Here is a 17,640-nt window from a genome sequence, read left to right as displayed (position 1 = left end):
GTTGATCAGTCACTCAGTCGTGTCCGACTCTTTGTGGCCCCCTGGACTGCAGCAGGCCAGGCTTCCCTGTCCTTCACCATCTCCCAGAGCTTGCTCAAACTCATGTCCATTGAGTCGGCGATGCCATCCAACCATCTCATCCTCTGTGGTCCCCTTCTCCTCCTGCCTTCCATCTTTCCCAGCATCAGGGTCTTTTCTAATGAGTCAGCTCTTTGCATCAGGTGGCCAAAGGATTGGAGCTTCAGCTTCAGCATCAGTCCTTCCAACGAATACTCAGGGCTGATTTCCTTTATGATTGACTGGCTTGATCTCCTTGCAGTCCAAGGGACTCTCAAGAGTTTTCTCCAACACTACAGTTCAAAAGTATCAATTCTTAGATGCTCAGTTTTCTTTATAGTCCAACTTTTACATCCATACATGACTACTGGAAAAACCACAGCTTTGACTAGGTGGACCTTTGTTGGCAAAGTAATATCTCTGCTCTTTAATATTCTGTCTAGGTTTGTCATAGCTTTTCTTCCAAGGAGCAAGCATCTTTTGATTTCATGGCTGCAATCACCATCTGCAGTGATTTTGGAGCCCAAGAAAATAAAGTCTCTCACTGTTTCCATTGCTTCTCCATCTATTTGCCATGAAGTGATAGGACCAGATGCAATGATCTTCGTTTTTTGAATGTTGAGTTTTAAGCCAGCTTTTCACTCTCCTCTTTCACCTTCGTATTGACGTGTACTCACGGAGGACTGCTCTGGCTTCACTTTTTCCAGGCTTGCCTCCAGGAGTACACATTAATACCTCACTTGTCCCAGTCTTTAATTAGTCTCAAGATTGCAGATAAGCAAATAAGTAGGTCATACAAAAACAAGTAGCAGGACTTCCTTGGGTGGTCTAGTGGTTACAAATCTGCTTGCAATGCAGGTGACAGAGGTTCCACCCCTGGCTAAGGAAGTAAGACCCCATAAGCCATGGGGCAACTAAACCCATGTGCTACAAGTAGTCTGTGAGCTGCAGTGAAAGATTCCGCATCATGCAATGAAGATTCCACTTGCTGCAGGGAGGACTGGATGCAGCCAAATGAGTAAATAACAAAAATTTTAAAAAGCAAGTAGCAATGTCAGAGATGTTTACTCTTCACTGGATATCCATGTGCCCCTGTGATTTTCACATCTTTTCTTTTATAGTGAAGTGAAATTATGGAAGAAGCACTGGTCAAATGGACTGAAAAGAAAGTTATGTGTGGCACTCCCAGAGAGATGTAATTAAGATCCATAAGACCTGGAAACTATCTTTTAAAATGGTAACATCACAAAATACACATAATTTGGACTGTTAAATGATCCAAGGGTTCACGTCCTCAAACTCCATTAAGAATTTTCTTGAGAAGCAATTAAATTTCATGCTAAGCTTAAAGTACTATATGACTTAATATCATTTTAAATATATCACTGTGTGCTCATATCAACACTGGTATGTAAGAACTAATACTATGAAAGACTTTTTTTTTTCCCAGGGTCACATCATTTATCATTTTAGCTATCATATCCAAAGCTATCATTTTAACCTAGATCTGCAGGCTTTGAGGTCTTTATCCTTGACTCTCTGCAAACTAATGAGAAGTGGAAATACATAGGAGCTAGTTATGTCCATGCAGTATCACTGTTTAATTTTATTTGAACAATTTCCTGAACTTTCAGAACTTGCATCTCTCTTTAAGTTAAGTCGCTCAGTCGTGTCCAGCTTTTTGCGATCCCGTGGACTGTAGCCCATCAGGCTCCTCCGTCCACGGGATTCTCCAGGCAAGAATACTGGAGTGGGTTGCCATTTCCTTCTCCACCTACCTGTGTCTGTCTTTTCTAACTTGACCCTCGGAAAGTGCTAACACTAGCTTCTCTTTCCATACTCAGTGTCATCTGGGACACAGATTTACTTTGGGAAAACTGAGAGGATATTGATATCGGGGGCATCAAGCCTAAAGTATAACTAACACTACAATTACTTGACAAGGTATCAAGTCTGTTTGCTGCCTATCTTGACAAAAGATCATAGTTAAAAAGTGGTGCTGGCATGAAAAGATGCTCAACATCATTCACTATCAGAGAAATGCAAATCAAAACCACAATGAGGTACCATCTCATGCCAGTCAGAATGGCTGCTATCCAAAAGTCTACAAGCAATAAATGCTGGAGAGGGTGTGGAGAAAAGGGAACCCTCTTACACTGTTGGTGGGAATGCAAACTAGTACAGTTCACTATGGAAAACAGTGTGGATATTCCTTAAAAAACTGGAAATAGAACTGCCATATGACCCAGCAATCCCACTGCTGGGCATACACACTGAGGAAACCAGATCTGAAAGAGACATGTGCATCCCAATGTTCATCGCACACTGTTTATAATAGCCAGGACATGGAAGCAACCTAGATGCCCATCAGCAGATGAATGGATAAGAAAGCTGTGGTACATATACACTATGGAATATTACTCAGGTACAAAAAAGAACACATTTGAATCAGTTCTAATGAGGTGGATGAAACTGGAGCCTATTATATAGAGTGACATAGGTCAGAAAGAGAAACACCATACCGTATACTAATGCATATATACGGAATTTAGAAAGACGGTAACAACAACCCAACATGCAAGACAGCAAAAGAGACACAGATATAAAGAACAGACTTTTGGACTCTGGGAAATGATGAGGGTGGGGTGATTTGAGAGAATAGCATTGAAATATGTATATTATCATATGTGCAATATATCACTAGTCCACGTTCAATGCATGAAATAGGGCACTCAAAGCCAGTGCACTGGGACAACCCTGAGGGATGGGATGGGGAGGGAGGAGGAAGGGGGGCTCAGGATGGGGGACACATGTACACCCGTGGCTGATTCATGTCAATGTATGGCAAAAACCACTACAATACTGTCAAGTAATTAGCCTCCAATTAAAATAAATAAATTAATTTTTAAAAAAGAAAGTAAAGTTTGGCATTAAAAAAAGAGAGAGAGAAAGAAAGAAAAGAGTAGTCTCTTCAACAAATGGTGCTGGTAAAAATCCGATTTCTTCATGTTAAAGGGTGAAATTGGACATATGTATGGAAATAAGTATCTTATTTGATACACAAATATCAACCCAAAATTGATTAAAAACTTAACCATAAGACCTGGAACTGTAAAACTCCTAAAAGAAAACATAGGAGAAAAACTTCATGACATTGTTTTTCTCAATGATTCTTTTGAGATTTGACATCAAGAGCCAGGCAGCAAAAACAAAAATACACAAGAGGGACCACATCAAAATAAAAATCTTCTACATAGCAAAAGAAATAAACAACAAAATAAAAGAACAGCTTATCAAATGGGAAAAAGAAATAGTTACAAACCACATATCTATAAGGGGGTTCATGTCCAAATTACATAAGGAATTCCTACGAATCAGTAACAACAATGAAATAAAGGATCCAATGAAAAAAGCAGCACACACTTTGACCGGATCTCTTGAACAGGAGCCCAATAATGACAGGAAATTTGCTATATCAGAATAACACATGTGACAACCCTAGGAAAATACCAACAAATCAACCCATTTGTGAACCTGGATATTTCTGCAATATTTTAGCTCTCACTGGGTCAGAGTAATGCCTACATCTGCCACTCTTGCAACTGTGTATAAGGTTCCAGTATGTCCTTGAAAATGCCTTTGAAATTTAAATACTAGCTAGAATATAGAAGTTTATTGTCTATGAGTATACTAGTTGCTAACATTTAAATGATTCCACAAAAAAGAAACTCAAGGCTTTTCCTATGTGTTTGGAAAAAAATACAATATTTTCTGGTTTAGGAGCAAGTGATTCCATTAATCACTTACTTGTTTTTCTGATTCCCAACAGTCTAATTTTCAACGAGCTCTTACTAGATATTGGGGATCAAAGAGGCTACCAACAAAATTAATTATATTTCCCACAGAAAGACTCAGGATAAGCCTGATGTAAAACATACAGTTTATCACTGCAGACATTCAAGAACAAGACAACTATTAACATTTTATCCGTGTACTTCTCACTGTAAAGCCCCAAAGAAAAGCAGAAGAGCATTACAGAAGACAAAGGAGGGAGTCTGGTTGGTGATTTTATGAACCGCCCCTAAGTAACAGCTTAAGTAAACTAGCCCTTGTTCTATACACGCAGTGCCCACAGACATATATCTCTGTTAAAGCTTTCACATTTTATTCTACTTCTTTGTCTCTCTTTCTGTCCTTGTGGATGTGCCTCTCTCGTCTAAACTGTCTCAGGAGTTACCACTGGAAGTCTTGCATCCTGAGAAACTTCTCAGCATCCAGAAAACCAGGGATGTCAGTCATCATAACAACGACTTATCTTAACACTTTCTTTCATGGTTACTTGCCTAACCCCTGGCCCAGGCATTCAGTGCTCTTTTTTTTAAAATAAATAAATAAATAAAATTTTCTCTAAAGGTGAGAACATTTAGATTCTTTCCTTATTTAAAAACAGCTTAATTCTCTTCTGGTTGAATGCCTGATTATTCTCTAACACTTCTTCCAAAAAGTTTAAATTGCTTATAAAAAGTTTCTAAACATGTAAAGTTATATGTAATATGTTGAGCTTTACTAGCGTGTGAGATGAGTAAAACTGTGCAGTAGTTTGAGCATTCTTTGGCATTGCCTTTCTTTGGGATTGGAATGAAAACTGACCTTTTCCAGTCCTGTGTCTACTGCTGAGTTCTCCAAATTTGCTGTCATATTGAGTGCAGCACTTTCACAGCATCATCTTTTAAGATTCTAAATAGTTCAATTGGAATTCCATCACCTCCACTAGCTTTGTTCGTAGAGATGCTTCCCAAGGCCCACTTGACCTCACATTCTAGGATGTCTGGCTCTAGGTGAGTGATTATACTATTGTGATTATCTGGGCCATGAAGATCATTGTTGTACAGTTCTTCTGTGTATTCTTGCCACCTCTTCTTATCTTCTGCTTTGGTTAGGTCCATACCATTTCTGTCCTTTATTGAGCCCATCTTTGCATGAAATGTTCCCTTGGTATCTCTAATTTTCTTGAACAGATCTCTAGACTTTTTCATTCTATTGTTTTCCTCTATTTCTTTGCATCAGTCGCTGAGGAAGGCTTTCTTATCATTCCTTGCTTTTCTTTGGAACTCTGCATTCAAATGGGTATATATTTCCTTTTCTCCTTTCCCTTTCCCTTCTCTTCTTTCGATAGCTGTTTGTAAGGCATTCTCAGACAACCATTTTGCCCTTTTGCATTTCTTTTTCTTGGGGATGATCTTGATCACTGCCTCCTGTACAATGTCATGAGCTTCCATCCATAGTTCTTGAGGCACTCTTATCAGATCTAATCCCTTGAATCTGTTTGTCACTTCCACTGTACAGTCACAAGGAATTTGATTTAGGTCATACCTGAATGGTCTAGTGGTTTTCCCTACTTTCTTCAATTTAAGTCTGAATTTGGAAATAAGGAGTTCATGATCTAAGCAACAGTCGGCTCCTGGTCTTGTTTTTGCTGACTGTGTAGAGCTTCTCCATCTTTGGCTGCAAAGAATATAATCAATTTGGTTTCTGTACTGACCATCTGGTGATGTCCACCTGTAGAGTCTTCTCTTGTGTTGTTCTTCATATCTGAAGTCTTCATATCTGAATGAGATCCTTGCTGGGTATAGTAATCTGGATTGTAGGCTTTTCTCATTCATCACTTTAAGTGTGTCCTGCCATTCCCTTCTGGCCTGAAGAGTTTCTGTTGGAAGATCAACTGTTATCCTTATGGAAATTCCCTTGTGTGTGATTTGTTGCTTTTCCCTTGCTGCTTTTAATATTTGCTCTTTGTGTTTGATCTTCATTAGCCTGATTAATACATATCTTGGGGTGTTTAGCCTTGGGTTTATCCTGTTTGGGGCCCTCTGGGTTTCTTGGACTTGGGTGGCCATTTCCTTCCCCATTTTAGGGAAGTTTTCAATTATTATCTCCTCAAGAATTTTCTCATGGCCTTTCTTTTTGTCTTCTTCTTCTGGAACTCCTATGATTCGAATGTAGGGGCATTTAACATTGTCCCAGAGGTCTTTGAGGTTGTCCTCATTTCTTTTAATTCTTTTTTCTTTTTTCCTCTCTGCTTTGTTTATTTCCACCATTCTATCTTCCACCTCACTTATCCTATCTTCTGCCTCAGTTATTCTACTGTTGGTTCCCTCCAGTGTGCTTTTGATCTCAGTTATTGCATTATTCATTATTGATTGACTCTTTTTTATTTCTTCTAGGTCCTTGTTAAACATTTCTTGCATCTTCTCAATCCTTGTCTCTAGTCTATTTATCTGTAACTCCATTTTGTTTTCAAGATTTTGGATCATCTTTACTAACATTATTCTGAATTCTTTTTCAGGTAGCCTTCCTATCTCCTCTTCTTTTTTTGGTTTGGTGGGCAATATCATGTTCCTTTACCTGCTGAATATTTCTCTGCCTTTTCATTTTGTTTAGATTGCTGTGTTTGGGGTGGCCTTTCTGTATGCTCGAAGTTTGTGGTTCCTCTTTATTGTGGAGGTTGCTCCCTGTGGGTGTGGTTGGACGATTGGCTTGTCAAGGTTTCCTGGTTAGGGAAGCTTGCATCAGTGTTCCGGTGAGTGGAGCTGGATGTCTTCTCTCTGGAGTGCAATGAAGTGTCCAGTAGTGAATTTTGAGGTGTCTATGGGCTTGGTGTGACTTTGGACAGCCTGTACTTTAATGCTCAGGGCTATCTTCCTGCGTTGCAGGAGAATTAACATGGTATGTCTTGCTCTGGAACTTGTTGACTCTTGGGTGGAGCTTGGTTTCAGGGTAGGTATGGAGGCTTTTGGATGAGCTCTTGTTGATTAATGTTCCCCAGAGTCAGGCATTCTCAAGTTTTGGATTTAAACCTCCTGCCTCTGGCTTTCAGTCTTATTCTTACAATAGCCTCAAGCCTTCTCCATCCATAGAGCACTGACGATAAAACATCTAGGTTATTTCCAGTTTTTTTTTTAAGAAATCTCCACACTGTTTTCCATAGCGGCTGTACTAGTTTGCATTCCCACCAAAAGTGTAAGAGGGTTCCCTTTTCTCCACACCCTCTCCAGCATTTATTGCTTGTAGACTTTTGGATAGCAGCCATCCTGACTGGCGTGTAATGGTACCTCATTGTGGTTTTGATTTGCATTTCTCTAATAATGAGTGATGTTGAGCATCTTTTCATGTGTTTGTTAGCCATCTGTATGTCTTCTTTGGAGAAATGTCTGTTTAGTTCTTTGGCCCATTTTTTGATTGGGTCATTTATTTTTCTGGAATTGAGCTGCAGGAGTTGCTTGTATATTTTTGAGATTAATCCTTTGTCTGTTGCTTCATTTGCTATTATTTTCTCTCAATCTGAGGGCTGTCTTTTCACCTTACTTATAGTTTCCTTTGTAGTGCAAAAGCTTTTAAGTTTCATTAGGTCCCATTTGTTTAGTTTTGCTTTTATTTCCAATATTCTGGGAGGTGGGTCATAGAGGATCTTGCTGTGATTTATGTCGGAGAGTGTTTATATGACCCAGCAATCCCACTTCTGGGCATACACACTGAGGAAACCAGATCTGAAAGAGACACGTGCACCCCAATGTTCATCGCAGCACTGTTTATAATAGCCAGGACATGGAAGCAACCTAGATGCCCATCAGCAGATGAATGGATAAGGAAGCTATGGTGCATATACACCATGGAATATTACTCAGCCATTAAAAAGAATTCATTTGAACCAGTCCTAATGAGATGGATGAAACTGGAGCCCCTTATACAGAGTGAAGTAATCCAGAAAGATAAAGAACATTACAGCATACTAACACATATATATGGAATTTAGAAAGATGGTAACGACAACCCTATATGCAAAACAGAAAAAGAGACACAGAAATACAGAACAGACTTTTGAACTCTGTGGGAGAAGGTGAGGGTGGGATGTTTCAAAAGAACAGCATGTATACTATCTATGGTGAAACAGATCACCAGCCCAGGTGGGATGCATGAGACAAGTGTTCAGGCCTGGTGCACTGGGAAGACCCAGAGGAATCGGGTGGAGAGGCAGGTGGGAGGGGGGATCGGGATGGGGAATACGTGTAACTCTATGGCCGATTCATGTCAATGTATGACAAAACCCACTGAAATGTTGTGAAGTAATTAGCCTCCAACTAATAATAATAATAATAAAAAAAAATCTAGGTTAATGGTGAAAAGATTCTCCACAGTGAGGGAGACCCAGAGGTGCACAGAGTTACATGGAGAAGAGGGAGGAGGGAGACAGGTGACCAGAAGGAGAAGAGGGGTAAATCAAAAGAGGAGACCCAATCTAGCCAGTGATCAGTTTCCTGTGTGCTCTCAACAGCCCAGAACATACAGAGAGATTCACACAGTTAAGCAGAGAAGGGAAGGGTGAGGGAAGAGATAAGGTGACCTGGGCGAGGAAAGGGAGAGTCAAAAGGGGAGAGAGCAATCAAGCCAGTAATCACAGCCCTATGTAAAAATGGGTACTGAGGATTAGATTCTTAAAGGTAAAAATTGATAACAAATACCAAAAAGCAAAGATTAAAAATCTATAGTATAGGTTAGACTATAAAAAATACAATATTAAAAATACAAATCAAAATCAATCACAAAAATTATAAGAAATATATATGTGAAATTTGCCTTAAAAATGGTGTCCTTTTTTCAAGATAATAGTAGGTTATAAAAATGAAAATTTAAGGAGTAATAAATTACTTAAAAAATTAAAAAATGATAATAGTAAAAACGTATCTAGGAATTTTTCTGGAGCTGTTGAGGGCAGTGTGAGGTCAGTTCAGTTTCAGGTAGTTCCTTGTCCTAGCTTATACTTCTTCTCAAGGTCTATAGGGGGTGACGGTGAAGTCGCTCAGTCATGCCGACTCTTTGCAACCCCATGGACTGTAGCCCACTAGGCTCCTCCATCCATGGAATTTTCTAGGCAAGAGTACTGGATTGGGTTGCCATTTCCTTCTCCAGGCTTCCAATGCTTAGTCAATGCTAACTACAGGGTTTTATTTTTATTATTATTATTTTTTTAACAACAGGATTTTAATCTGTTGCACCTGTCACTTCCAGAGTGGTTCCCTCTTTGCTTATTTTGGCTTCCTCTGCTTGCAAGTCTTTTCAGTGTCTAATTTCCACCCTGACACAAGGGGGCAGAGGAACACTGCAAGCAAATATCACTGGGGTGTGTGGGGAATGCTCACAGTGTATGGACCACACTGGGTTTGCCTCAGCTCACAGCGTGTGTGCTTTCCTGGTCTACACTGCTCAGGCTCCAGGCTGCTCTGAAGGGGAACTGTCCAAAGTGGGCCTTGGGTTGCATGCCCTTTCCAGGTCTAAGATGCTCAGGTTCAGGGTCTTGGGTACTCCAGAAAGGCACAGACTCGGTTGGGCCTGCGTTTTGTGCTCTTCCCAGGTCCAAGGAGCTCAGGCAACCAGGTGCTTGGTGAGCATACTGTCCTGGGTGGGCAGTGAGTCTTAATCACCTCCCCGGTCCCGGCCGCTCGGTTCCCTGAGTGCACTGCAATAGCGCTGTCTCGGGTGTGTCTCCTCTGGGGAGCTGATCTCAGGCTGTGACCCTCCTGGCAGATGTCAACCGTCCAGGATCCCAGGAAGACTTGGTTAGCAACTGGAGCCTGCTCACAGTTCGGTGGAGGATGTCGTCACTGGGGCCGAGATTGCCCCTTGCCTTCCGGCTCTGGGTGTCGCCCTCCTGCCTCTCTGCCTCCAGTGGGGGGAGGGGCCGGTCTGCAGCCAGCTAGCTCTCCTTTTGTGTTTGCTCAATCCTTTGTTCTGTGAGCAGGCCAGGCTGTGCATTAGGTTAGAGATTTTGGGGGGAAAGTTCTCTCTCTCAAACCCCCCCTCCCCCCCCCCCCCGCCCCCCGCAGCTATCCCACAGTTTGGGTTGCTATTTCACATTAGCTCCTCAGGGCATTCAGGCCCAGTTCTTACCCTAAGCATGCAACCTGTGCCTCTCCCGCTCGCTGGCGGTGGTCGCCAAGTGTCTGGACTATTTCTCCCCAGGGAGTTGCAGTTAAGGCACGTGTTCTATGGGATTCCTTTCTTTTCTGTCCACCCCCTCCCATTTATGCTGCCCTCTGAGATTCCAAAACTCCCCATAAACCCACTGGTGAGAGGATTTCCTGATGTTTGGAACGTCTCCTCCTTCACGACTCCCTCCCCGGGATGGGTCTCCATCCCTAACTCTTTTTCTCTCTCTTTAGTCTTTTATATTTTGTCCTACCTCCTTTCAAAGAGAATGGGCTGGCTTTCTGGGTGCCTGGTGTCCTCCACCAGCATTCAGAAGTTGTTTTGTGGAAGTTGCTCAGCATTCAAATGATTTTTTTTGATGAATTTTGTGTGGGAGAAAGTGGTTTCCCCATCCTATTCCTCCACCATCTTAGGACCACCTGTTTCTGCTTTTTAACATGCTGTCTAGTTTGGTCACAGATTTTCTTCCAAGGAGCAAGCATCTTTTAATTTCATGGCTGCAGTCACCATCTGCAAGGATTTTGGAGCCCCCCAAAATAAAGTCTACCACTGTTTCCGCTGTTTCCCATCTACTTGCCATGAAGTGATGGGACCAGATGCCATGATCTTAGGCTACAGTCCATGGGGCTACAAAGAGTCGGACACCACTGAAAGACTGAGCACACACATCCTGGATCTCAGTACTGATTATTTATCAGACCAAGGACACGTTCCAGGAGCTTGGAACACAGGGTATAACTTAAGGCTAATGGAGTGAGGTGTTTATTGAAAACAAGACGGTGGTCTCAGAGTTCTACACTGACTGCCTAGCAATTTCTACCTCTAGTCCATAACACTGGGAACTACAAAACATTGTCAAAAGAAATTAGAAAATATTTAAATCAATTGAGAGATATACATTTATGGGTTGGAAGATGTACTATTTTTAACTAATTAATTCTCCTAAAATTAATGCACAGACTCAATGAAATCTGATTTTAAAAATCTCAAAAAATTTGGGGGAGGGTTGGCAAATAGATACTAATTTATTTTTAAATACAAAGAACATACAATAGCCAAGAAAATTTAAAGAAGGACAAAGTTAGAGTATTTATCAAATCAGATTTCAAACTTAGAATAAAGATAAGTGAACTTGACTAGCAATAGAAAGTATTCAAAATGAGGTACACAGGGGGGGCAGAGGAATGGACAAACGAATCTCAGTGACCTCTGGGAAACTATAAAGCAACTTAATATGTGTAACTGGAGTTCTAGAAAGAAGTAGCAGATAAATTATCGGAGGGGGGAAGATAATTTATTTGAAGTTAAAAAAGTCAAAAATGTTCCAAATCTGAATAAAGCTATAAACCCAAGGATCCAATAAGCTCAGTAAATCCCCCCAGATTAATAAAAATATAAACCACAGCAAGTCATGTCACAAAGACGTTACTGAAAAATTGACTGAAAAGGAAGTTCTTCAAGTGAACCAGACATTAAAAGAAAAAAATAAATTACATACAAAAGGCCATAGATAAGACTGAACAGTTCCAGAAATAGTCATTAGGGTCAGTAGAAAAGATGTATCTTCTTCATTTTAAAAATGCTTGAAAAGATAAACTATTTAAAACAAAAATATTAATACAATGTTGGGTTGGTAACACATACAGAATGAAATATATGGTAACCATAACCAAAAAATGGGATGAAAGAAAAGGCAGTATACTGTTGTAAAGTTTTGACATTTTCATGTAGTAAGTGTAATTTGGAAAACTCAGCAGTGGCCACAGGACTGGAAAAGGTCAATTTTCATTCCAGTCCCCAAGAAAGGCAATTCCAAAGAATGCTCAAACTACCACACAATTGCACTCATCTCACACGCTAGGAAAGTAATGCTCAAAATTCTCCAAGCCAGGCTTCAGCAATCCGGGAACTGTGAACTTCCAGATGTTCAAGCTGGTTTTAGAAAAGGCAGAGGAACCAGAGATCAAATTGCCAACATCTACTGGATAATTGAAAAAGCAAGAGTCCAGAAAAACATCTATTTCTGCTTTATTGACTATGCCAAAGCCTTCAACTGTGTGGATCACAATAAACTGTGGAAAATTCTGAAAGAGATGGGCATAACAGACCACCTGACCTGTCTCTTGAGAAACCTGTGTGCAGGTCAGGAAGCAACAGTTAGAACTGGACATGGAACAACAGACTGGTTCCAAATAGGAAAAGGAGTACGTCAAGGCTGTATATTGTCACACTGCTTATTTAACTTACATGCAGAGTACATCATGAGAAACGCTGGGCTGGAAGAAGCACAAGCTGGAATCAAGATTGCCGGAAGAAATATCAATAACCTCAGATATGCAGATGACACCACCCTTATGGCAGAAAGTGAAGATGAACTAAAAAGCCTCTTGATGAAAGTGAAAGAGGAGAGTGAAAAAGTTGGCTTAAAGCTTAACATTCAGAAAACTAAGATCATGGCATCTGGTGCCATCACTTCATGGGAAATAGATGGGGAGACAGTGGAAACAGTGTCAGACTTTATTTTTAGGGGCTCCAAAATCACCGCAGATGGTGATTGCAGCAATGAAATTAAAAGATGCTTACTCCTTGGAAGGAAAGTTATGACCAACCTAGATAGCATATTAAAAAGCAGAGACATTACTTTGTCAACAAAGGTCCATCTAGTCAAGGCTATGGTTTTTCCACTGGTCATGTAAGGATGCGAGAGTTGGACTATAAAGAACGCTGAGCGCAGAAGAATTGATGCTTTTGAACTGTGGTGTTGGAGAAGACTCTTGAGAGTCCCTTGGACTGCAAGGAGATCCAACCAGTCCATCCTAAAGGAGATCAGTCCTGGGTGTTCATTGGAAGGACTGATGCTGAAGCTGAAACTCCAATACTTTGGCCACCTGATGCGAAGAGCTGACTCATTGGAAAAGACCCTGATGCTGGGAGGGATTGGGGGCAGGAGGAGAAGGGGACGACAGAGGATGAGATGGCTGGATGGCATCACCGACTCAATGGACATGGGTTTGTGTAAACTCTGGGAGTTGGTGATGGACAGGGAGGCCTGGCGTGCTGCGATTCATGGGGTCGCAAAGAGTCATACACGACTGAGCGACTGAATTGACCTGAACTGAAGTATATTATTTGAACTTATACATGATAACATAAAGATGAACATTGCTACTACGAAATAATAAAACCAAGGCATGTATTTTAAAACCCAATAATGAAGAACATGATTAAATTATAAAATACCGAATTAATCCAAAATGCAAGAAAAATGATGAAAAATGAGCAAATATGACAAAGAGGAAACATGAGATGATTTAATACCATCCATATACTTCTCCAGACGTATCCTAAATACATAATTTCTATATTATCCAAGAGCTCTGCTGTGATGTCCTGTATTTATTAGGATATTTCTCTGACATTACCTATGACACAAATGGTATCTTAGCTTCTACAATTATCTATTGGACTTCTGGGTAAAGAACCCACCTGTCACTGCAGGAGAGAGAAGAGAGGTGGGTTTGATCCCTGGGTGAGGAAGATTCCCTGGAGAAGGAAATGACACCCCGTTCCAGTATTCTTGCCTGGAGAATCTCATGGACTGAGGAGCCTGGTGGGCCACAGCCCACGGGGTTGCAAAGAGTCGGCCACGACTGAGTGTGACTTAGTACAGCACACAGCACATTGGACTTCTGTAATGGAAGCTGTTTGCTCCTGAGCTCAACAATAGACTAACAGTTGTCACTCAAAAACAGCAACACTTTGCTACTGCATCAAGTTCATTTTGAATCTTGAATTCCAAAGTCTTGAATTCCAAAGTCCTGTGGCAGTTTTGACTTCATCTGCAAGTGTCTGAATAGTGGATATCTCCAAAATCATCTGTGCATACCTGTTTTTTGTTCTGGATCCCAGCCAAATGCAGAACTATTTTAATGTATAGTAGCTAGCAGGGTTTCTGTATTGGTATTTACATCTACCATCACCCAGTCTGCAGTGAATGTGTTTCTTTCTTACTGTTCATCAAACAGAGGTGCTCTTTTGTCCATATGTTCACAGAATGTATCTCAATATTCTGGATCAAGTTATTCTTGGGAAATATAGGCTGCTTCCTGAATTTTAGATAGTTTGATTAACCATCCTCAGCCAATCAACTGCACTTTGGTTTTGTCCTCAGAGAGAAATTATCCTCATATTACTGAAACAATGAATTACATTCCCCTTAATACTCATCAGATCAAAATTGCCCCTAACATAGCGGTGGCAATATTTGAGAAGGCTCGGATATCATGGGGATAGACAACAGACATATACTGGAGTGCTGTTCAAAGGAAGACATGTTGTGTTTCCATTTTTTTCTGAAGTTGGGGTAAAAAGAAAGCAGTGACTGTATCTGTAAGAGCATACTGCGTGTGTGTGTGTGTGTGCGCTAAGCTGCTTCCGTAGTGTCTGACTCTCGGACCCTGTGAACTGCAGCCCACCAGGCTCCTCTGTCCCGGAGATTCTCCAGGCGAGAATCCTAGAATGGGTTCCTCTACACTTCTCCAGGGGATCTTCCTGACCCAGGGATCAAACTTGCATCTCCTGCATTGCAGGCAGAGTCTTTACTGCTGAGCCACCAGGGAAGCCCATGAAAGCATATTAGACACCTTTATTTTGATGTTCTTCTCAAAGACCTTTTATCATGTTTGGCTGAGCAGAGGTTACTGGTAGGACTACTTTATTCTTCCAAAGCACGTACTTAATCTTCATTTTTCATATAGGCCATTTAATGAATTGATGGGATTGCTACCCCTACTTTTTTTTTTTTTCTTTACCCTTACTTTTATCATCTCTTTTTATCTCCTGTTGTCCTCCTGGTATATGGAATTATTTAACGTTCACCACAGAGTGAGCATTTGGACAATTCTAGGTTCTCCCAGTAATTCTCTTGGGTTCCAGATTGTTTTGGGGTTATAAACCTGTTCTGTGCCTCACTGTGGACAAATTTACAGGATGGTATGCATTTGTCGAAACACATTGGATTATACACCAAATCTAGTGAATTTTATAGTATTATCAATGTAAAAATGTGAATGCTAAAAAGAGATAATGAACTAGATTAAAGTGATATTTGAAAGCCAATAAATAATGAACACAGGGAAAGAACATCCAATAATAGATATGATGATATAAAGAAAAACAAAAGCAGGAGAATAGAACAATAACTAAAAGCTATAATTCAAGATGCCCCTAAAATCAAATACACACACAAACACACACACACACACACACACATATATATATATATATGTAGATATTGATAAGGTAAATGACACACCTGGGAAATATCAAACCAGAATAACAAATATTCAGCTATAGTTTAGCAAAAATTATAGACTTTAAAGAAAAAAATAAAAATCTCTTGTACATTGAGCAAAAAAGACCAAATAACTAACTTATAAGGGGAAGAAAAAGAAAAATTGTGTGTATATATATAAATGATTTTCTATACAGCAGAAATTAATATGAAATATTAATGGCTAACAAGAAACTACCATCAACATACAAGAATTCAAGAAATATCTCTACGAGTTCTTCCTCTGGAGTGTTACTGTGAAGGCATCAGACAACACTGAGAAAGGATCAAAGAGCCAAATTACTGGAGTGACATAAGGATGAACACTGGTGGTGAGCATTAAGTATATATTACGTGCAACTATAAACAAATTAAAGGATGAGAAAGCACAGCCTACAATGTCTACCTACATGCTCTGAAAATGTAGCTAGAGTACAACTGTTTGTTTTTTAAAAGTACCAATTAACATACCCAGATGTCTGCTTCTAAATATATTATCTAATAAAAGAAACCAAGACTTCTTAGATAAATGGCTTACTTTTGGACTGGAGTAGGATAAATATAAGCTTGGAACTTCTTATAGTGCCAGAAATAAGGAAGTGCTCAAAAATCAGAAGTAGGGGATATATGAAGGGCATTCATTCATGAGTCAACCTGAAGGAGGAGCTGCCAATGACCAAAGCTGGAACAATTTGAGTGTCAAAAAAAAAACATAGTACTAGCCTATAACCCCAAATACAAAACAAATACTTATGAGCCCCTACTGTCACAAGTAAATGATTAAATAAACAAATGTGAAAGAAGATTTGAATTTTCCCCACAGAAGAATTCCAAATAAATGATGTAGATCTTACCCTGCAGGAGGCAAAGTTTAATTCTTCCTACTTTTTGAGCGTGGCTGAACTTAATGACTTGCTTACTAAGAATACAGTATGGAAAAATGGAGGAAAACATAACTTTACCATGGAGACATTTGACAAAAACTACTTTGGCCAAATGAATAAGATTAACATCATCAGTTATGAGTTATGTTGATAGTACTGTATCCCCTGGTATGATGACATGTGAAGGACATTTCACCTGTAGCATTTCTTCCCCAAGCCTTTCATGCAGACTGATTATGGGAAAACAAAAGGTAAATTCAAATTGAAGGACATTATATAAAATACTTAACTAGTACTCCTCAAAACTGTCAAGATCATGAAAAACAAAGATTAAAACTATCTGTTGGAGGAGGTTATCAAGAAGATGTAACAACTGATTTCACCTGCAAGCTGAGTCCTGACTATTGACCAGGAGGCTCCTCACCCTGTCACTGTCCTTGGAATATTCTTTCCAGTTGCTTTCTGTGTTCCCAGAAGCTTCCACAAGGATATAGTCTTAAAGCCTTTTAAGATTCTTGCTGACAGATGCAGAAATCTACTTGTCTTGATGCCCAAAACAAGGCTCAAAAGTTAAGTTTCCTTGCTTATTAAACCTGCTACCTACCAATCTGGAGTAGTCGGCCTATTTATTTGATCTCTCCCTGACCTCCATTTAAGGGGCAGGTTTCAGATTACAAGACATTCCTGGGGTTTTGAACACTATGAAAGACCAGAGGAGACCAAGGAGCCATGGCAATTAAACACAATATGGTATCCTGAATTAGATCTTGGAATGGAAGAAGGACATTATTGGAAAAAACAGTGAAATTTGAATAAAATCTGAAGTTTAGCTAATAGTAATATACTAATGTTGGTTTCTTAGTTTTAAAAAATGTATCATGGTTCTATAAAATCAACAAGAGAAAATGGGGAAGAGGTATATAGGATTTCTCTGTACTATCTTTGCAAATTTTCTGAAAATCTAAAATTATTTCAGAGTAAAAAATTTACTTTAAAAAATGGGGAACAAAAAAGGAGAATACATGCAAAAAGATTTAAATATTTTCAATAACCATACTTTGGTGGCAGTATATTATTCTGGAAATGATTTCTAAGGAATGTGGGATAAAGCAGATTAACAATTATACTATATTATAACTATGTCATTTCCAGTGTACACAAGAACTAGGAATCTCAGTGTGAAGAAAAGGAGACAGAGATGTAAAGGAAAACACTGATAAATGTCCCAAAGTCCAGGCTTTGAATTGAAAATTTCAGTATGAACTCAGGAGTTATTTTATTGAAGAATTAAACTTATTAGTGATAATAGGCATCACTTCCTGTTTACAATTTCAATTGAAAGTGTTACAGTGATTCATTAATTGTGATAATCATTTCTGCTAC

This window comes from Dama dama, chromosome 19, assembly GCF_033118175.1.
Source record: "Dama dama isolate Ldn47 chromosome 19, ASM3311817v1, whole genome shotgun sequence".
Lineage (NCBI taxonomy): Eukaryota > Metazoa > Chordata > Mammalia > Artiodactyla > Cervidae > Dama > Dama dama.
This window is presented reverse-complemented; position numbering follows the sequence as displayed.